Source organism: Etheostoma cragini, chromosome 10 (assembly GCF_013103735.1).
Source record: "Etheostoma cragini isolate CJK2018 chromosome 10, CSU_Ecrag_1.0, whole genome shotgun sequence".
NCBI classification, from domain to species: Eukaryota; Metazoa; Chordata; class Actinopteri; order Perciformes; family Percidae; genus Etheostoma; species Etheostoma cragini.
In genome coordinates, this window is record NC_048416.1 from 20,655,610 (window position 1) to 20,679,366 (window position 23,757).

The window sequence follows — 23,757 nt, forward strand, 5'->3', positions numbered from 1 at the left end:
CGCATGAGGTCCAAATTAATATTTGGACCTCATGCGCACAGAGAAAAAACAAAGCAAAGGACTTTCACTCAATGTGAAGTTGTAGTTTTTGTTAAGAGAGGTGGAAAAGGGGAAAATATGTTTGGAGGAAAGAGTGTGGGTACAATTAGTGCCAAAAATGCTGTAAAGTGACAACATGTTACAGACACAGTTAATGCACAGTTAATGCTACAGCTTTAAGAGGTTTGGCTGTGGCCCAAATTAAAAAGAAATTGTCCGATATTAAAGTTGATGCAAAAAAATGCCTAGCGCTATCCCGAGAAAGTGTTTATTCCATGGGACACCAGAGCTGACCACCCTTGAAATGGGACGTGTGTTTGCATGACACCGATACGCAGTGGTTTCTCCAAGTGCTCCTCTGCAACACTGGGTCCAAAACAGCACAAAGATCCAACAAGACAGCTCGAGGCAGTCAGCACCGGCTCTGATGCCACTTGTCCTTGTTTGCCAGCAAGTCTTCTTGCTGTCGGTCTCCATTTGCCACATCTGCCAACAGTACAAAGCCAGCCATTGTGCGTCATTACGCATGGCATGCCCTTTTCTACCCATCAATTAGATTTTATCTGAAAGGCTAAATGTGTGGGAATAATCTAATTCTAAATGACAGCTAGTTCTGCGCAAGGAGCATCTAATTACTACAACTTTCTATTGTACCTTTTACAATGGTTAAACATGCTTTAGACCTACAATAAAAATAATTGTTTAAAATAAAAAATAAAAAATCTAAAGCCATAAAATAAACACTGTGTATAACACTACGATGACCATTTTAAAATGACATGGTCCGCCAGATGCAGGCATTTGTTTTATATTACACAATGATCTCAGTTTCACGTGTATCATTAGGATGGCACAATTTTCCCGTCAAGTTTTCTTTTTTTAAAATACCAAAACCTTGCACAGACGGCAGTGCATGTCTACTTTTGTGCATATGCCACGTTTATAAATGAGGCCCCAGGACTCTATTACCATTTAAAATCGTTAATGACTCATTAATTCATTTTTACATTAAAGGGGGTACAATTTTAGGTGGAGACATGCAACACATGAATTTTGAACTGACAAACACCAAGTCAAGTTTCAATTACAGTGGCATTTGCTTTTTCAATATAATTGCACAGCTATATTTGGTAACTTAGAGGGGGTTTAAATTGGTAAAACATTGGTTGGTATTAACACAAGTCTTTAAATGTACTGTTGTGATTGTCTGCTTTTTAGCTGCAATTTCGAGGGTAAGGCTTTGTTGATGCATACATTTAACTTTTTAGTGCAATTTTCTGTCAGAATTCCTCCAAAGCCACCAAATATACAGACACAAAATAAATATGAATTGCTTCATAAATAAATCCAACAACATCAACATAGCAGTCACAATATCCTGACTCCCATACTCAGTCAGGAACCAGTGCGGCCCAAGGAATCCTGCTAGATTCCTTTAATGGAAAAAGCCTTGGACAAAAAAACTGGAGAGCCAGCAAAAATAAAACATAAGGAAACAATGATCTCCCTTAGAGAATGGCCCACAGTCAGAGGGCAAGTTATACTGAGAAGGGAAATTTAGCTGCTTTTGGTACTAAATTGTTCTCTTAAACCTCCATTCTCTTTTCTCTGCTGCCACTTGAATCTCTTACCTAAGTAACTTACACTCTCAGCAGGGTGCTCTCAGCCCATTTGTCAATGCCAAAGTTGTCTTCAATCTTACCCTCAGGGCCACCTGCTATCTCAAATTAAACAGAAAAACAGTCCCTTTAATAATCTGAAACAGGCACATTCCTTTCTGCGGCCATCCTATACAGCTCAAAGCTCTCCCGCTGGGCAATGAGTAGTGACATCAGTTGGCTGATTTCTGCTATCGTATTTGCTGGCTGACTCAATTATGCCACGTCACATGTTTCCTCAAAGCACTGCATGCGGACTGATGGGCCCTGGAGGGCATGTACACACTCAAGCTGCCACTAGTCGGCGTCTCGGGTGTGTGGAGCGGATGACTTTAGGTGGCATATTTCAACCAGATGGATGGCCACAACAATAAAGCAAGTTTAACAGTGTCTCCAAAACACAAAAGTTTGTATTGAAATTTGCAACCTTTACTTGGCATCATAATAAGGTTGAGTTCATTTTGAGTTTGTTTTTCTTTTTGTTAAAATGCATCTTTGGGGAAGAATGTCTGTTATAGAAAGCTTAACCTGTCCAGCAGTGTAGGGCCACGGCAGCTGACCAAAGTGCTTGCCAACATGTGAACGTGTTTTACGAGTTGCCCAGTGGCTAAAATGTAATACTCTAACAACAAAGCCATTCCTTGCACACAGATTAATATTTGTTAATGGAATCTTCTAAACAATCACTCAATAAACAGCCATTTGTTATGGGCACAATGTGGGAGAGCTTTTTGGCAGCTTGCTGGTTTGCTTGAAGCCGTTATGTACAACTAGTTTAGTGCCCATTCAAAACATGTTCCCAAACAGCTACAGACGTATCATGATGTCTAGATATAATAAAAAAATAAAAAAATTGAATTATGTGACATTACTATTCTATGGAGCCCTGGAGGTGACATGGAGGGGAATAAATAAAAGAAAAGAAAAAAGACGATCTTGACTTTCTATTGCAAGATATTGAGTTTTATTTGAGATATCTCGAGTCTCATAGATACATTACTAACATTAACTTGCATATGTATGGGAACCTGATAGGTGATGTTAGCAATAAAATGGTACCAAAATAATGTAAAACTATTATTAAACAGGTAGGGACACAATTTCGGATTTAGCCAAGGTAGGAGTTAGAATGCGCCGGAAATGGGGATGAAATTCTGTGAGCAGTTGAGAGAAAAGTTGCTAAAATCAGAAATACACAACAGTAACTGTAAGAAGTGCTACAGTATGTTGTGTCAAAGTCATGTTTGTGAACTTTCACAGGACTGCTTTTCCTTCCTATTCATTTCACATTAATGAAAAACATGATTGTGTCTGGTGAGAAGAAGAGAGGTGAATAGCTGGATAGAATAAACTAGTTTGTGAACAGATGCTTTATGGTGGATTAATTAGATGGTGAATATAATTTAATTGGTACATTTGGTCAGTGATTACACATTGCTTTCTGAGGTGTACACCGACTGTATCTTCGGCATAGCTGCTTCTTGGGCCAGATGGTTCTCTAAAGGAATAGTAGGGTCAAATCCTTTTGACTTAATATGAGCCATGCAAGTTTGAGAAGAAAATAATACCAGTGAATTCTAAAGAGTTAGTAACTATTGATTTGTTGTAATACATTAACTTACAAGGGTGAAGAGCCCGAAGAAGAATGTCAAGGAGGAAGTGTTTCAAAATCATGTTATAACTAAACAGATGAAAGATTCACTGGATCCAACATAACCACATGAAGAGAATTCTCTAGTGAGAAAGTGATACACATTCCATTAACTGAGAAGGAGTTATAGGTTGATCTGTGCCAAAAGGAGTCACCACATTATTAGAAGTAACATTGAAAAAATGGATAAATGTTTGAACAAACACAGATTTGTCCGTCTTCTCTGTGGGCCTTGGACTGAGGTATGCCCTTGGGAAACTGTGATAACAAGAGTTCTCCAACACTTGGACATCCTGTCTGTTTGCTGGCCCAGAATCGCTATCCTGGTTGCCTTCCATGCAATATCTCCCTCAAGACATCCATAAACCCACGGCATTACATAGCTAAACACTACCACATGTTCACTTCCGGACATAGACCATTCGTCTGAGCCCCGCTACCAAACACCACAAAAGGAGGGGGCCTTGAAGAGAAATAAAAGAAACTGCAGATGACAGGTTTCAACAAACAAATTTAAAGGCAAAGGAACATAGAGTGAAACAGACAATGTGGAGTCTGGTCCTCTATGAGGCAATTTATTCCCTCAAATGTGCAATCTGCTTGCAAACATGTGCCCTGTCCTCCATCTCAGGGACTCACACTGAGGATTGAGCTGCTGGAGAGCTGCCAGCCTGTCTAAAGAAGAAGAATTCAGAGTAAGAGTCATTGGCATCAGCCATGTCTGATCAACACAAATACCAATTCCACAGATGTGTTAAATATTTACTTTATACACACACACCAACTGACCGGTGAATATACTCTGAGTCCTTTGAAGCTTAGCATTTTTACACAAAAAACCCTAACAAAACAAAAACAAAACAGATGTGATTGTGGGAGGTATGAGTGAATAAATGAAAAGTATTAAGGTGGTAAACAGTGAAAAAAGGCGTTCCTGAATACCTACTTGCAAGATAAAGTGCCTTGCCCAGTTATAGCTGGAATAATAAGTGCAACCTTAAAAAATAGAGAGCACGCCCAAGATCTGAACGTACAAATTGACCAGTGAAATCCAGCTGTGACCAATTTCTCCCACTGACGAAGGCTTAACAGAGGTCTCTTTCTCAACGCCAAGGCCAATTTGCTGTGTGGATACACACCTCTCTATCCAGTCCCCCCGCTATCTTGGATCTCAAAAGCATGCTCCCACTCGCAAAAATGCAATCCCTCTACATTGACTCAGGAATTGAAATGATTAATTTTACTTTCAGCTTGGCAAACCTGCATACTAAAACAGAACAGAAAAACATTTACAAATTCAGTATAACAGTTTGTATTTGAGTGGATGTAAGTATTGTAGGTTTTTTGTTGTAATAAATAAATGAATGCCTGTGAAAGTAACACTGTTAGCAACAAATGCAAAACTTTAAGTTATTAGGGTTAAGTGTGTTGTTTGTTTGCTTTTTCTTGTTGGTTCCTTTGTCACGTTTTAACTTTGTCAGCGGCTTTTTTTGCTTTTGTTGTTTTTTTGAAATATTTTTCTCAGCTTAAGTTAACACATTGTATAGTGAAGCTGCAATTTTGGTGGGCGGGGGTGGATCTCTCAACCATGCAATCATCATCATACCTAATGATAACAGGCAGTGGGGGAAGTGACTCATAATGATGATGAAAACTGTGGATTGCGTGTTAGGTGTGAGTTCATGCCCAATCGTGCGTGACAAAACAAACTTAAGAAAAAGAATGTGTGCACCCGTTCAACCGGAAATGGCTATGTGAGATTTTAAGCTAACTAGCATTTTGAAATGATCTGTTCCCCCATCTAAAAATACCTGGTTCTGGTTATCTAAGCTCTCTAAATAAGAGGTGTGTGTAAAGAGAGCAGGAGAAGTCCCACAGAGTGACACTCTGGCCCTGTTGCCAGTAATGTTTTCAGTATGCAGGGAGCGGCTCAGCCCACGGTGGAAGGTACACAGCTGGGCTTGGAGCAGGGCCCAGTGAGAAAAACGCCTCCTCTTCTAATTGAGACAACACAGATCTCCCTTAGTGACCCCCTTCCCTGTTTCCATTCCAAGAGGAGAGGAGAAGAACTCCTGCGAACGATTTATGTTTCCTATTGAAATGATCAGATTCTATCAATGCTGGACATTCAGAGCAGTCGTGAATCATAATCATATATGGCTTGTTTACCTTTTTAGTTTTTGGCTGTGATTGGGAATCTTTCTTGGGCAATAAAAAAAAAAATATTATAAATCCTGAGAAATCTAGCGGTGAGAATTACCTAACATTTAAGTTAAACTGGAGTATGCATAGACTTGAGCAAAGCCAATTGATTAGACATTGCTTTTACACCAACAAGAGAAAATCTGAGAATCTGTTCAAAACAGACTGTAAAATTGAACTCAAAAGAGAAAACACAACAATGCTGAGCAAATAAAAAAAAATCCCTCAAATCAATAACTCTGAGCATTGCCAATGACCTGTGGCTTGATACAGCCTTTTAACAAATGTATATTTAATAGGCGCACATCTACACATGACTATTGTTTTCGCTCTCTCAGAGGTAGAGTGTGTGGGAAGGCTCTGACTCTGCCTCTTAAATTGGTCATGGAGACATGCTCTTGGGGGCAGCGAATGGATTGAGCCTGACAGCCAATCAGTCCTAGGAAACCATTCTCCGGTGGTGCCAAGGCAACCCATTGTGACCCAACGCGCTTGAGCGCTGGTGGGAAGGCACTAGTTGATGGTCCAAATGGCTGCCCCTGGCGTCTGTTAAGACCACACTATGCCGTACAGCCTTAAGCATTCAGGAGACAACGCTGAAGCCGGACTTCTGTCACCATGAAGGGACGAAGAACAGAGATTTGAGGCTAAAGCTGTTCCTCAGACAGCTATTAGGATTACTGATGCCTCCACAGTCTCTATTACCTCTCCCAGCACCATGTTACATAGGATCGAGCTCAGAAAGGAACTGCAGAGTAAAGTATACTCAAAGAGGCTAATACTTTTTTAGGATTTTAAAGTGTGCATTTGTACTGTTGGTCATCTTAAAAGGAGATATTATTAAATGTCTGTGGTCATAACAGGAGCTAAGTTTTTATGTGTAGATTTTTATTTCAAAGTTAAAATCGGATGCTAAACGAGCTGTATAATGTCTCTGGACATTTAATAGCATCAAAGTTATTTTCTCAACACTATGGTCATTTTCATTTAAACTGGATGGTATTATTATTATTATTGTAGAATCTGAGTGGTTGAGTGGGTGACCCATTTACACAGGCTCAGTCCTTGACACAGCAGCCGTGGGTTGGATTCTGACCTGTGTCTCTTTGCTGTCATTACCACTTTCTCTCCCCTTTCAAGTCTTCAAATAAGGGCATAAAATGTCCATAAAATAATCTTACTTATTTTTCAGTTTAGCAAACATTGCTTTTTGAAAAAAATCAAACATGCAGGTGTGTCTTAGCAAGCAGCAAAGAAAAGTGACACATTACGGTTGTTGACAAGTAAAGACAACCATGCTTAGGTTTTTTTTCAAGAAATGTGCTCAAGTATTATCTTTTCTTCTTGTGAAGGTTAACCGATGGGTTGATCCAATTTGTCAACTGAGGCGTGAAAGGACTTAAGAAATACTTCACATTTGTGTGCTGGAAAATGTCAAGGTTTACTGAGAGATGAGGAAAAGAGGAGAGGAAATGACTTTTTCTCATTTTGGCAGCTTGACTCCACGCTTGTTAGCAGCAATAGGTTTATCCTTGGCAATCAACACGGGGACAGATATATACAGTCAAGTTGGAAGTCCCCAATCAAATCAAAGACAGCTGGTGCTGTGTATACCACTAAAATGCATGCATTGCCCCCATTCACATGCAGATACACACAAACACATGCATAATATAAAAAACAGGGATTGGTCTCACAATGTGATTGAGGCTGTAACATTTCCCATCATGTCACCTCGTGATGACTATTCTTCACACAGCTGCAGAAAAGCATGTTCAGGTGACATGAAGGTGTCAAGGCAGACATGCCCTGATTAAAGATGCGCCGTACGGCACCTGGGGATGGAGTTAAAAGCGAGGCGAGGAAAATATGAGAGCAAAGAGAGGCACTCAGTCATGAACTGCATTCAAATCCCCAAAACACAGCAGTTGTTGAGCTGCTCACCTGCCTCGATGTTTACAAGGACTCTGTCTCTCTCTCTCACTCTCTCTCTCCCTCGTAGTTCATGTTGCTCTTTCACATATATGCATAATAGCTGTTTTCGGCCATTCTAATGGTACCCAGTAGACTCCTCATTGCAAACACTGCATTGTGTCCATCATAGCATCATGCCCTTCAGCTACAGCCAGCCACTATTAGCATGTCAACATTTAGTGTCACAGCAAGCACTTTCACTGAAAAAAGTACAAAATAAAGATTTGTGTTTACTGTATATAGAGTAATATTAGCCTAGCGACAATTAAATTGATTCAATGTGAAAAACAAGAGGTTGAGAAAGAAAAAAGATGAGCAGTTTGTAATCAAATGTTCTGCTCTTGTTACCTAAAAAGCCTGCATTAGACCCTACTCACTCGCAAACACTGTGGCCATCCAGGACATAATAATGACTATTCTCCTGAAATCCCTTTACTCAATGAGCCACTCATGTAACTATAAAGTGAAAACCGTCAACGTATCCATTGTCTTTAGAATATCTTGAGAACTGTTCATACAATCTATTTTTACACCTGGAGGGTGAATTGATGAGTACCCAAAGACGCAGTAGCGGAGTTTTGGTGCTGTTTTGACACGTTCAATATTAATCCACGTAATAATATTGATACGTGTAATGATTTGGGGGGCCCAGGCAACCGGTGTCTTGCTTTACTTTTCACCATTTCTATATGTAAAAAAAAAAAGGGAATGTTGGTTTTGGCAGTGGTAGAGGAAGGAAAAGCCAAGTGATCGGCTAGTTCCGTGTTTCATGTTGAAACATGTTGCGTGTTTCGAATAGGCACAGCACTAGTAAACACACAATAAGTAAAGTAATAAACACAATTGTGGGGAGAAACACTACAACATTTTTTCACAATTACAAAGGATGTCCCCACAATGAAACTTTGTCAACATCTGTTGCATCTAGGAAGATACATTTCTCTGATTATACAGGGTTCATGCAGGTTTTGTTTATTATTAATTAGTGATAATGATAGATTTGCTTTTATGCAATAAAATAAGTTAGGAAGTCAGAGCCCTGTATGTAAAGCAGAACGGATTCTTGACTTGTGATACGGTGAAATTAGGGGTATCCATGGTGTCTGGGGGGCACTAAGCATTTAAGTGCAACCCAGCTCTTAGTGGGCTGATTATGATGTGTGTAGTCCTGCTGCTACCCTGCTGTCTGGACTTGGATGTGATGCTGTATTAATCTGTAAAAGCAATGCAGAGACACTGAGCCAATCAAATAGTGAAGTTTACCTTGTAAAGTGAAGCCTGTGAGCGAGTGGAGGGGGCCAATAAAAGACCATACTGCTGACCAAGATTTTTAGTTGTTACTACCCTTAACGTACAATATACTATCAACTGCATTACAGCTGGCCACCTCAATTACACAAAAAACATTTTTATTTTTTCTTTGCGAGTTGCCTATCCTCTTTTCCCCCCATTTGCTATTTAACTGCATCAATTAAGCCAGAAGGCAGTGTATATTAGCAAGCTTTAAGGGTTAAGATTGAAAGCATTTGTTTTATTGAAAGAGACTTTTTAGTCCTCATGTTATACAGGCACCATTTTGGTGCAGTGGGAAAAAAGAAGGGGCTTTAACATGATGACTCATTTATAGTGAGGATGTGATCAACAGAGATATTACATTAACCATGAGCAAGCGGTGGGGATGCAGAGTTAGTTATGTATCCCTCCTCTATGATCTCTTGTGAAAGAACATGTCCATCAAACTTAAAATGACTCTCCGGTTAATTTACTCAAGTCAAGGCAAATGCACAAAGGAAGTATGATTTGACAGTAAATGTTTCTGCAATAATCTCATTTATTGAGTAGCTCATTTCATATTAGCAAGATGTCAAAAATGATATACACATCATATTGATAGAGAAAAGTACAGCAAGAAGAGTATTGAGCCCAATGATGGCCATTTTAGAAAGCAGGTATAGCATTCACTGAAGCGTCATAATAATTGTGTAAAGGCATGAAGGGAAATATACTTTACAGAAGTCGCTATGGTGTGCTGATCGAAAAGAAGTACACAAGCCTTTGGCGCTCTAAGCCTTTTTGTAGGTACTGCTTGATAAAGGGAAACTGCCTGATGGAAAATACGGCAAAATATATCAAATCATGAATTCAGAAAATGTGAAGAAGAAAAAATGCGTTCTGGTATTTCGCATTTCAAGCATTGCCAGCAGGCAACATTACACAGGTAAAACACAAACCCAGCCCCCTGTATTTGCATCTCTGTTCACAAGCCAGGTTTCTGTAAAGCGATGCCCTTGCTTCACTCACACAGTTGAGCAGAGAGGTGTATGCGTCACACCACGAGTACCTGACTGGGAACGATACAAAGAGGATTACCAACGGCCGCTGGCGCAGATGAACGAACGCTAGGCTTGTTACTGTAAGTAAGCAAAAATAAAACCTTTGTGAGTAAAAAGTCAATACTAATCAATGCATTCACTTATCTACAGGCATAAACATGTAGAAGAGATATTTCTGCTGTTGGTTTGTGGTCTAACTGTTTATCTTAGTTGCAATGAATCTTGTAATTTTGACAAATGGTAAACTTAACTGCAGGCTGAACAAACCATCTCTCCGCTGGAGCAGTAAATCTAAGAATGTGTTATAGGACCAAAACAGATGCATGTGGCTACTTAATATGCACGTGAATGCCTCCATCGTTTTGTTCGTGTTCCTCATTCTTGATGATGATGCTGGATATATTCCTTTGCAACAGCATCGTTTTGTTGCAAATGAGGCATAGGCTACAAGATGAGTGCGTGACCTGCTCATCAGTCCATTCATCATTAAAGCTGGGCTTTTCCACGTCAACTATTCGCTTCAGCCTCTTTGACAGTGACATTTTCACCTGACAACGGGCCTTTCTTTCCGCAAGCATTTTTCACCAATCAGGACACTGCATACAAAAATGTTTTCCATAATCGCAAACTTTAACTATCACTCCTCAGTAACCTGCCTCCTAGTCTGAAATCCTTTTCTAGTTAAAGAGCCCGCTATCATTATGGAGTCTCCATGTATTTTAGGAATTTGCTCACACTACTGCATGTAAAAATGTAGCATTAATTCAGTTAGAAAGTAAAAAATATCAAACAAAAATAGAGGTATTGGGTATAAATACATTTTTTTTTTTAAATGTAGTTGATGACCCTTGCACTTGTTGTTGATAAAAAGCTACATCTGCCACTCCCACTTGCCATGTCATCCCTAATAGCCATAAACAACAAGTAAATACAGGTTGCGCTAGCACCAGATGTTTATCTCCAGCCAAGTGTCAGTTGGATTTTATGGATCTTCTGATTTGCCTCTGACATATTAAGCATAAGTGAACATGTTGAAGAAAAATTGCTAAAACCTGCCAAGACATATCGTAGAAGAGAAAAACAAATTCATAATGGCAATTCTCCAGCTGCTAAGAAGACAGCATTGGCATAAAATGCAAGAAAATTTGAGGAAAATGTATGCATGACAATACACTGTATTACGCACAATCAGTTTATTCCATGGTGCATCTTTTAAATGCTTGATCTACTGTTCAGAGCATAGAGGAAGTGGCATTCCATCCGCTGCAAAAACGATTTGTTGGTAGCATGTGAGAGCACAATATCAAACTTTCCCACACAAACACATCACTGTCTAACACGGGAAGGCTGCCAGGCAATTCTGCATTCTGCACTGTACAGTCCTTGGCAGTCTACGTCTAGTCTATCTCAAAATAAATTATATTTCTACCTACATTGGATATGCTTTTAGGATACCACTCATCTTAAACCACAAAAGCTAAAATACTGCCATTACGAAAGGAAGTGTTTGTGGTGCTTTGACATGTAAGTACATCACTTGAGCAATTTGGTGCTCTGCATGGTTATTGCTGCCATTCTTTTAAGCACCAGCCTCTAAATGGATGGGCTCCACCTAAGACACGTGTCCCTGTGAATCAACGCGTACTCTAACAAGTATTTCACAACACAGGGTTGTATGAATGGTTAGCTTTGACACATTTTATTTAAAAGCCAATGTGTGAAAAGATGACAAAATTTAGAGACATTTCTGAAGTCAAACAGACAAAAAGATGAACGCCTTTAGAATTTGAAAATACCATTGATCCACGTTTATGTGAAAGGAAAGTGCACCCTTTTCTCCTTCCAACCATATCTTTACCTGATTCACACTGATCCTTGCAGCAGTGCTGGGACTGGAGAGGAGGGGAGGTTCACATATCCTACAGCACGGGATAAGCCTTCTATTGGAGCAGGTGGAGGAAAGGGGAAGGGATAATCTTGAAAGGGATATGGAGTAGTCTCTTGCTGGCCATTCGTAACTACTGTAGTGTAATGCTGAATTGTGTGTTTGTTTGTGTGTGTGTGTGTGTGTTTGTTTATTTGTGTATGTATTTGATAAGCTGTGTTCACTTGCACATTACTGTGCACACGCACACAAAACTAGATATGTGTACTGGATACTTAATCTGATAAACAGCGTCCCTGTTGCCTCATCTTTTTCAACCCAGGAGCTGTTACCTGTGACAGCAGTTGAGTCTGGTGTGGTTGGGTTGCCTGTGAGAGGCATATAGAAACAGTGGGGACAACCCCTCCGCTGTGTTTGTCAAAGGCAAAAAACAAACAAAAAAAGGGGGCCAAAAATTATCTTGACATTGACAAGGGAAAATCTGTCCGAATTAAATTACAAAAAGAATAAATTTAAAAGGAAAGAAGAAAAGCCTTGATCCACCTCAGACTCTAACAACCTATTACATTACATCCCATCTAAACATTCAAAAGGGTTCTGGTTCCATGATATAACATAATATTTTCTAACATTGTCATTGCCTTTGATTTCTCAGTACCTTTGAATGTGTTGATTTATTCAAGGGTTATTTTATTCTAGAAGCAAGAATATAACACATTAGCAATATTGTTATATTTAATTCATAGTTCAACGTATGGTAAATGTTTTGGATTTTAATAAAAAAATACATGGCTGGCTGCATAGCTGAAGTTTTGCCTGTATTAGCATCAGCTCTGACACACTCAGGATAGAGTGCCTCCTAAATTGGCATTTTCACAAAGTTGTGACAAAAAAAAATTACAGATATAAATTACAAATACTGTATATGAGAGCATTATTTTTACAATGGATGCATTGAAAAGTACCGATTCCACTGCATTTTTAATTTAGGAAAATTCCTAAACCCATCCTCTTTCATAAGACACATACATTCAGAAAATGAATCTGCAATACCTTCAAGTTGCCCATGCACTCAAGGACCAAGATAATTGCATGGCATGTCTATTTCAGACAACCAGGTGGCAGCATGTGTTTTTGAGGCTTATGACTTCCCATACCACCCACAATCAGCACTGTCCTCCAGGACTTCAAACACTCCCTCTGTTCTCCAAACCCTCCAGTCCCCACTCTCTCGGGGAACCAAGCACCTGGCCCGGAGTTTCATATTCCTCTCAGGTGTGCCTCCACAGCATTGCACTAGCCTGATATGCACGCATATTAAGTACTGCATTGGCATTCTATTTTCCAATAGTTGCTATTTCACTTTCAAAGTAGGCCACCACTGAAGGACAGAACACCTTTTCTGCCTACAAATTTCATCAGATGGAGGAGGAGTGGTCTCCATATCCCCTCAGGTTTAAACTGTTTGCCTAGGTATGCATGATTGAACTCTCAGAACATATTAAAAAAGTCAGTCTGATTTATGTTCATGTTTATGTTATTGCCATGATACCTGTTATCCTTATTTTAACAAGCTACTTGGCTTTTCAAAATAATCCACACACTTATTACTAGTCCCTTTCCGTCCACAAACAATCCCCTAAATTGCTGTACCTTACTCTTTTTCCTCCACACTGTCTCCCAACCTCATCTTCTATGTCCTCTGGGTCTGTCTTTACCTCTGTTGTAAGTACGTACCGGTAGCTGTCTTCTTATCAGAGCAGGAGGCTCACAAAGTATTCCCAGCGGCCATTCATGGGCTTCTGCCTTATGGGACTCCACAGATTTAAAAGCAGCAGAGGAAGCCCACACTGACTTCATTTCCCGGGAGAACAAAGTGCATAGTGGAAGGTAGTGGATACATTACAGTTACCCTCATGCCTGTCTCTAACAAAGTCAGCCTAGAGTCATAAAGTCAGCCTTGAGCCCTGTTGCATGTAGCACAGCCTGAACTATCCACAGCACCAGCTTTGACATCTATCATTCCTTTGTTCATTTTTGGCCTTAAACAATGCAAGTTGTCGGTGTATTGTTTAATTTATGTACGGTTAGGCCTGTCATAATTATTACATAATTGCCTGATAGAGATAATTTGAGCTGACCCGATCATTTTGCACAATAGTTGGATTCCACGATCAAGGGACTATAAAGCCAATGTGACAAATGTGGCAACACATAGAAAGTGCTTCTTTAGACAGAGACTTTGGTCCGCATATCTTTCTGGCCCACTACCAAATCATCCTAATGGAACTACTGATCACCACTGGCGATGGACTTTTCTCTCTCTCTAGAGAATCTTTATTAAAACAAACATCCTGATCCGGCTGTGTGCTTTGGGTTGCTGAAAGGGCGGGACAATCATAACGCTCTGCACTTTGAAGCCTGGGCAGGAATTCAACATGAATATGGGCTGGCTGTGCTTCTCAGATGCTGGATGAAACAATTGTTAGCAGTCAACTCCATGTTTACCATCTGTCTGTTGCTGTATGTGGGACTGAAACAGACGGCTGTGCGTATTTTTATTTGTTGAGTAACCATAAAAGCAAAAGATAAGGAAGGGCGCTCACTGGTCCATGTATGGGGTGAAGATTACGAACCAGGCCACGCTACACAGAAGTAGTAATGTAAGAGTCGCATTTCAAGCATACTTTATCAAGGTAAAGGCATTACATAAGATAACATAATCTTTCATTTATCCCCAGACTGGAAATGAAGGTGTTGTAGAAGCACAAGACAGAAATGGGTACAGATAGAGGAATACAAGTAAAACATTAAATTAAAAATAAAATAAGAGGTATATATAACTAGTAAAATAGTAAAAGTAAATTAACTGTTCAGACTGATGACAGTCAGTGGTACCTACTGCTGTTGTACAGTCTGATGGCAGTTGGCACACAGGAGCGCTCTAGTACATAGTCAGCTGATAATGAAAAAACAGCAATTTAAAGCTATAGTGCGTATTTTCTGTCTCCTCCATGAGGAATTCTAAGTTATGACAACAAGTCAGTCGGAGCATCCACATGATACAAGCCTTCTTGATCGCCCTTCACCCCCACCCCTCCTCTACACAGTTGCTATGTAGACAAGAAGGACACGGAGGTTTAAAAAATTGTACCTGAGTTTCTGTGCACAGAATTTGCCGGACGACACCAATTTCTAAACACAGCCATGCTGAGAAATACAGAGAGTTTTGTGGAGCCAATAGTTTTAATTAGCTTTGTATCAACTCCTCGACGTTTAATATTCAAAAACAGTTACGCACTAAAGCTTTAATGACAGCTGCAATTACTCTACAAAGACAAAGGCACAGGCCGAATAAGAACTTATAATATCCAGTATGAGCAGTTTTGTGCCAGAACAACTCCACAGGAGGGAGAGGTTAAGTGAGCTCATTGGCAAGAACAATCACTGGCATGGCTTGTGGCATTAAGAATAGCACACTAAAATGGCTCATGGCTCTGCTGTAAACAATAGGAGGTCCTTACCCGAGACAATGTTCAGAAATTACTTAACGTCTTCCACTTGGGTGTGAAAACTGCCTTGCTAAACTTACAACCTAGAATGGTCTATATTTTTCAGATGATTGACCTCTTTGACAGGCAGTATGAACATGAAAAGTACATTTATATAATGTACGTATGTAATGGTAAACCCACTGAATGGACGCAGTGGGGTCTGCAGTATTTTTCTACTCTGTAGCAGAGGAAATCCTACAGGGGGGATGGTGAATGTGAGTTTCCATCTAATGCAATACTATTACCCTGTCTACAAAACATCACTGCTCTCTCAGTCTTCACTTCTTCTGTCCATCACCTAAACATCTGGATCCATTTTAGAAGGTCAGGGCTAGTGATGCAGAAACTGTAATTGGAAGCTGTCTTGATGTGTGCCATGAAATGGAGCAAATGCCACCCTCAGAAGGACCCGGAAATAACATTTCTGTTGACAACATAAGGTCTGAGAAACCTTCTGCTGAGATAGAGGTGGGAATGAGTGGTATAGACACTCAGCTGTATTATATTAATATATAGAAAATAAGAACCTCAAAGCGGTCTTTATAGCTGATTTTGTTTTATAGAGGAAACAGAAGTTTAAGAAAAGAGACAAGACTGTCCAGATATAGTTACCTAATGAAACTGAATCTGCATCTACCCAACGTGGTGCAACAATGTGACAAGCTCCCCCTATTTCTTTAAACAAAAAGGTCCTGAAGGTGAAGGAGGCTGTGCTTTGAAAGCCCCTTACAAAAATAACCATATTTTTATTATGAGTATCTTTATTAGGTGTGTGCTTTTGGGTCCCTGCTCATTTCTTCAGGGGCAAACAAAAGTAAGCCAAGCACTAGCTCCAAACAGTACCTCCCACCCGTCTCCCCTCCTAACTCGCCCCTCTTCCCTGCCTACCATTCCTCCTCCTGGATTAAAAGCTCTTAATTTTCACTAATTACACAAACTCATTTCTTTTTCTTCATGTCTCTGCATTTCTCCTTGTTTTCTCTCCATGGGTCTCATAAACACGTTTTGAAACTGGGTTTAATAAACCTGCCTTCTGAGGGTTTAGGGCCTTTAATGGACACAGGGCTTGTTTGATAAGTCTCCACTTCATCACACACTTTATTAATTAAAGTGTATATTACATTAGAAACAAAGTTAAAGCTATTTGCCCCCCATTAATGGTTTCATGTAGCTGCATATCTATGGCCAATTAATTGGAGTCTTGCCTCTCAGTTTGCATTTTTCCCTTGTTTGACAAAAGTGTGTTGGGGTTAGCTTCAGGCAATATGTTGCAAGCAGCAGCAATACTGCATTTGTAATACAGTATTAACAGAGGAGTGACTTCACTTGTGATTTAAAGGTGTTTTTTAGGTGCCTGGACGTGATATAGTATCTAAGGAGTGGTTTACAACTTCTCCACCAGATGGAAAGAACCAGGAAAAGAAAATCTGTGTTGTTATATATATTAAAATTGATTTTAATCTTCTTTTACTATATAAAAGAATATGTAGCCTGCCCAATCAAATGTTTACTGTAAAGAGTAGGCATACTTTCTGAGCTGCAGTTGATGAATACTTTGTATCGATGTTAACACTATAAACAAAAACTACATGTTCTGTCTGAAACGCTCTGAGATTGTAAAAAAGGGCCCTGCATGAGTGGACACTGCCCACCCATACACTGTACACATTGGGTGCGTGTGTGTGTGTGTGTGTGTGTGTGTGTGTGTGTGTACTGGTAAGGGGGATGATGTAGGAGGCAAAGCACAGGAGACAGCAGGAGAGCAGAAGTGTTGTGGCCTGTCAGACATAATGAGTAAGCAACGATACACACAATAATTGTGGCCAACTCCTGGGACCCCCCTCGGTGTGTGGTTTTGAGTATATGGGTGTTTGTGTGTGGCACACAAACATACCCACACAAACAAACAAAGACACACACACACACACACACACACACACACACACACACACACACACACACACATAACTTAAAAGAAGAGAGGGCACACAGGGTGCAGCCACAGCCGCACAGAGTGAGACTGAAGGTAAAAAAGAAGCCTATAAAAACCTTGTGTTGCATATTGACTGCATTAAATGTTTTCAGGCACACTTGGCAATGGCGAGAAGCCTAACACACACAGTGATGTAGTTAAAGATCTGCATCTGTTGCTGAAATCCCTAAAATATGTTAACTGATAACAAAATAAATCTTAATATATCTATTGTTGTTGAAAGCATGATTTGTTCACTAGTAGTGTTTGTGCTGGTTTACAATCCATAGACATGAATGACATACAAACACACTAATACTACTACTATATACTAATACAATATGTAAACAATGTCTAACATTTATGGCAAGGTTTGTTGCGCTTAAAGACTTTGTTTTAAAACAACATTAACTGTTTACATAAATTAATAATATTTCTATACAAAAAAGAAACAGAAGCATGAAAGAATGAACATAATTATTTCTCAATTTATGCAGTTGGTTGAAGTATTTTAAAAGCTAGAAGAATAATGTATTATCATATTGGTTTGGTTGCAAGGTGTTTACTAAATATATAAAATACATTGGGCTATCATAGAAAAGAAATGCTAGAAAGTAGTGGGAGTAGTCCAGCACTGGGGAACATTATGGGGTCAGGATCATGTATGCAACGGGAAAATAAATATTGATGAAAAAGGGTGGAATTAACAGGCTTTAAAGTTGGACAATGAGATTAGTTCTTCCATCAACATGAATACATTGTGTTGTATAGACAAGCCATAAATACATATGTAGATGGGGTTGGCCAGCAGTGGTCAGCTCCTTGTGAACATTGTGGCCTGTGAAAGACCAATACTTCGGTACGATGCCCGCTTCTCCAGATTAAAGGAGAGCAGCACCAGCCGCGGGGGATGGGAGGCTGTATCACTGTTTTCCTTGTGTCAGGATACAAACGCAGGGCCAAGGCAATGCTAAAATGTTCCTCTATTGTGTGTCTGTCTTCTTTTGTGTGTTTGACAAATGAAGTGTATAGCGATACAGGGTGGGAAACCAGGAGGGAGGGGGAGAATCCCACAATGGTAGCAGGTGCACTGGGACAGCTAATATTTGCACAGCAGCTTCTGTGGCAAACAAGCAGCTCCCCCTTGAAGAAAAGGGGCAATTGCCTCCTCATAAATGGCTCTGTTACAGACACATAAATCCAGGGCTGACTCCACCAACCTATCTGTATCCCCCATTCCTGTTCCTCTTCTTCTACCCGCAAATCCTTTTAGTGCAGGACAATTGCCAAGATGCATCTTGGCAACATGTGGCACTGTAGAGGTCAAGCCGAATCCTATAGTGTGTGTTTGTTTGTATGCTATCTCCCCACCTGCAGTGTGCCAGACACATTGCCTGCCACACTTCAGTCTCAGTCACACTTTTACTGTGATGAATGTAGAAGAGTTCTTTTTGATTAGTATATGGCCCTATCGATTGTCCAAATATACAATAGACAACTCAATGCACAGGTTATGGTCAAGTCACAAAATCCCAACGTACAAATACTTAAATAAGGCATATTGGACACGGTTTTTGGTTTTACAAAGTTGCACATGCCATCAGTATTGCCTTACTAAATAAACTATATAAGTATGAGACATACACAAAAGACACTAAGCCCTCATATATATGCATAGGCCTAGCTCAAAACAAGCTTATCTATTTATGTGAGGAACCCCCCAATAAGGTGGGGGTCCATATGAAGGGGGCTGAGAAGTATTTTTGTGTAGGCAAAGCCCTTTATCTCATGTTTTCTTGGTTCCTAACCTCTACTTTTGGTGGTTAGGCATAAGAAATGAAAGCTTAATCCATTTAGATGGAAAATCCATGGCAGCCGCTCTGGCCGTGTGGGGGTATTAATAAGATGACAATGCAAATTCATCAACAGGACCAGAGTATTGTTCCATCACTCCTTGTCCAGAGGTAATAAGTAAGCCCCACAATGGCTGCTGGAACCTCTATAGACATTCATGAAAATTTACTGTGGACATTTATAAAATATTATATATCATTAGATGAGCCGAAACAGCTATGGATAACATTCCAGCAGGGCAAAAAGTGTCAGGGACTTTAGCTCAAATGTCATTTATGTGCATATTAAACGGAACCAGTTCAACAACAAAAAAACTGGTCAAATCACCTAATTTTACTTAACTTTCAATGTCAAATTGTGCAGACTTTAAATGTTAAACAAATGTAAAAAAAAAAAAATTGTCTCAACACTGTCTAAGTAATCCAAATGAATATATCCAACTGTGTAAAAAATATACAGCACTAGATATTATTGTTAAAACAAAAAGTTTTTTTTGTGGATTGTATTGCAACGTTAACGCAACAGTCATAAGACCAACAGGTTACATGAAATGAAAACTAATGATCTGTATAGATGAAAATGTGAGCATGTGTGCGTGCCTGTTTATCTGCACTGGAGCTATGGTAGACAGTAGGGTCTACCACTCCTCCCATGGATGGATGAATGAATGAATGAATGGATGCATAAATGGATGGACAGGCGTCCCCTCAATATGTCATTCTTCCTCATGTGATCCAATCACATGTACTGACAACTGGAAGCCCCACCACACATTATGGCCAAGAGTGCAATGATTCACTTGGGTCTAGCTGCGGGTTAATGAACCTTAAGTGGATGCCCAGGTTAAAAGTTGAACTAGTGGGGAGCATTTCCACTGACCATCAATGAATGTGCTGGAAATGAAAGAAGATGATGAGTTCACACTATGTGAATGATATAAAAGCGGCCCCTTTTAATTTCTCCAGATGACAGATGTGTCACAGATGCTGATGTTTACGGTAAGCGTGTTGTCTTCTTTCCGGTGCTCCAATCTCATGGACACTATTTTTCTGCTCCAGCAAAAACTTACTGAACTCTGCTTTACTATTTAAATCTGGTGGCTAAGGGCCTGGAACTGGATATTGCTGTGCATTAAACTACACTTGCTTAGCTTAGAGCCCGCATCAACAGGACATAGCCATAAGCATTATGTTTAATTCACAAACGCTACTTTTCTGCTCCAGCGAAAACTAAAATTAAGGTATTATAGCTAAATTTAAGGAAGATATTCCAACACCATTTCATGTAATTCCATTCCTTAATATAACAGAACTTTAGTCCCTCCCAAATTGGTAAATTTGTGGATGGTGCTGTGACCTGCCTACAGACAACTTTAGACTCTGTTGCTTCTCTCCAAAAAAGGTGATGAAGCAAAGGAAACTAGCACCTTCGTATAGCTCCCAAACTCGCAGATTAAACAAATCTCGCAAAAACTTTAAAGTAAATGGAGTTCCACCAAACTGGACTAATCCCGTTTAGATTGGCAAGACAGTGAATGTATAGGAAGGCCCTCAGAAAGGTTGACCGATAGGTGCAGCTCTATTGAGCCATCTATTCCTATAGTTTTGAGTAGTGATGACTTCATGAGCTTCTTTAATGATAAAATTCACCTTTAAACGCAGTAGCACTAGACAGAACAACAAGACGTGACTTATACTTAGACTCCTTCTGTCATTCAACAATTAATGTCTAAGGTCTCTTCAGCTAATCCTTCTACCTGTCTCTTAGATTCCATCCCTACGAGGCTACTTAAAGAAGCATAACCTATGGTTAACACTCCATTACTAGATATGATCAATATGTCTGTATTAACATGTTATGTACCCGTGGTTACCACACAATTACTAGATATGATCAATATGTCTCTATTAACAGGTTATGTACCACAGCCATTTAGAGTAGCTGTAATAAAACCTCTCCTGAAAAAACCCTTCCTCGACCCTGAGGTCATGGCAAACTATTGACCTATATCTAATCTTCCCTTTCTTTCCAAGATCCTTGAGAAGGTAGTCGCTAATCAGTTATGTGATTTTCTAAATAGCAATAGTTTATTTGAGGACTTTCTCTCAAGATTTAGACTGCATCATAGCACAGAGACGGCACTGATGAAAATTACTAATGACCTTCTAACTGCTGCAGACAAAGGAATTTTCTCCGTACATGTTTTACTAGATCTTAGTGCTGCATTTGACACCATTGACCATACCATCCTGTTACAGAGACTGTAACATTTAATTGCCATTACAGGAATGTCACTAAGTTGGTTTAAGTCATATTTTTTCTATATTTATATAACATATATTTGTTAATGTTAAATCCTCCAAGTACGCTAAAGTTAGCCATGGCGTTCCACAAGGCTCAGTGCTTAGAACAATTCTGTTCTTCTTCTATGTGCTTCCTCTAGGCAATCTTATTAGGAAACACTCAATTAACTTAAATTGTTATGTGAATGACACCCAATTACATCTATCAATCAAGCCAGACAAAACCTGTTGATTAGCTAAACTTCAAGCATGCATAAATCATATAAAATCAAGGATGACCTACAATTTCCTGATGTTAAACTCAGTAAATAACGAAGTTATTCTGCTTGGCCCTAAACACTTCCAAGCTTCATTATCTAGGGATATAGTTACTCTGGATGCCATTGCCCTGGCCTCCAGCACTACTGATCAGGATATATCCTTTAACGCCCATCTAAAACTAACCTCAAGAACAGCCTTTTTTCATCTTTGTAACATTGCCAAAATTGTGATTATTGTCTCAAAATGATGCTGAAAAACCAGTCCATGCATTTGTTACTTCCAGGCTGGACTACTGTAATTCTTTATTATTAGTATACTCAAATAACTCCCTAATACTCTACAGCTAATCCAGAATGCTGCAGCACGTGTTTTGACAAGAACTAAGAAAAGAGATCATATTTCTCTTGTATTAGCTTCTCTGCATTGGCTTCTTGTAAAATCCAGGATTTAATTGAAAATCCTTCTCCTGACCTACAAAGCTCTAAATGGTCTAGCACCATCTTATCTTGAAGAGCTCTTAGTGTCTTATTGTCCCACTAGAGCACTGAACTCCCACAATTCAGAGTTAATTGTGGTTCCTAGAGTCTGTAAAAGTAGGTTGGGAGCCAGAGCTTTCAGCTATCAGGCTCCTCTACTGTGGAATCAGCTTCCGGTCTGGGTTCAGGACGCAGACACCGTCACCACATTTAAGAGTAAATTTAAAACTCTCCTTTTTGATAAAGCTTATAGTTAGGAAGTGATGACTCGCTGCGACCGCCTGGACTTCCTTTGATACACTGAGCTCCTCTCTCCTTTGTCTTTCCATTTGTGTGCATCCATGTCCCAGAAATTCCTGTTACTATCCTGCTCTGGGGAGTCATTTCCCGGAGTACTATGTTCTTTTCCCCAGCATGTTTCCTTGACTCAGGGAGGCTCCAAAATCAGGTTTGCAGCTGACGCCATGGTCCCGCTACACGTCCTGTAATGCCCTGTTACATCTTGCTATGCTCTATGCTGCAGTGCCCTGCTATGCCATTAACTACTACAAACTACTAATTTTAGTCTACTGTTCCATTATCTCTTACTGTGACTGTTATTGTCCCTCTTCATTTCAACCCCAACCAGCCCGTCAGACACCACCTACCAAGACCCTGGGTCTGTCCGAGGTTTCTTCCTAAAAGGGAGTTTTTCCTCACCACTGTCGCATTGATACTTGCTCTGGAGGGAATTACTAGAACTGTTGGGTCCTTGTAAATTATAGAGTGTGGTCTCTACCTACTCTCTCTGTAAAGTGTCTAAAGATAACTCTTGTTATGAATTGATACCATAAATAAAATTGAATTAAGTTGAATGAATGTGACAACTGGAAACAGGAGCTCAATTGTGGGTGACCTTATGTCCTGGCCGTACATGGGATTTGTGTGGATCATAACAACAACAAATTACTGACTGATAATCACTGGGACTGGAAGTCTCTCCGGCTTGGTATTTGAAAAGAGGTACTAGAAATTGGCAGCTTCAACTTCAAGAAAACTGGAAGTCAAAGCTACCACTACATGGTACATTTAAAAAGAAGAATACAGTTGCACGCTACCTACAAAAGGTGATTTGTTGACATTTAAATCAATAACACATGGACAACTTTTAAGACTTGGATGGGCCAAAGGACAAGTCATGTGAAGAAGGCAGGGATTGGAAAGGTGAAGAGTACCAGCTTGGTCAATAAAATGGGCAAGCTGCCCCAAGGCAACAAGCTGACTCCAGCTGTGAGACAAGACCGTGGGTCAGTGTTTAACTTTCATCCTGTCAGCCAATGGCTCTCCCACTGCTCCCACACCACTTGCCACTCAGCCCGACATTCACCTCTTCCTCACTGCACACCCCCGCCCCCTTGATGAAAAGGCAATCAATGAGCTGGTCTGGCCTGGATGGTAGCCTGAGGCGGGACAAAAAAGTCTGCAGTCAAGATTTTTCTATGTGTGATGGCACACTGTGGGTAAGAAGTGGCAGACTTGGTGAAAAAAGATATTGCTAGTACTACTACAACACCTGAGCACTTGGATGTTGAAATTAACAGAAAATAACACGACAC

General features: G+C 39.9%; 1 protein-coding gene and 1 long non-coding RNA gene across 8 annotated transcripts in view; both read right to left on the reverse strand.

Annotated features, from left to right (window-relative positions):
• Positions 1-23,757, reverse strand: part of diaph2 (diaphanous-related formin 2) — a 384,094-nt gene that overhangs the window by 173,036 nt on the left and 187,301 nt on the right. The window lies entirely within an intron of this gene.
• On the reverse strand, positions 383-15,329 carry LOC117952148. The gene is made up of 3 exons (XR_004658323.1): positions 15,318-15,329; positions 7,306-7,309; positions 383-525 (listed from the first exon to the last, which is right to left on the reverse strand). It is a non-coding gene; the product is annotated as an uncharacterized LOC117952148 (long non-coding RNA).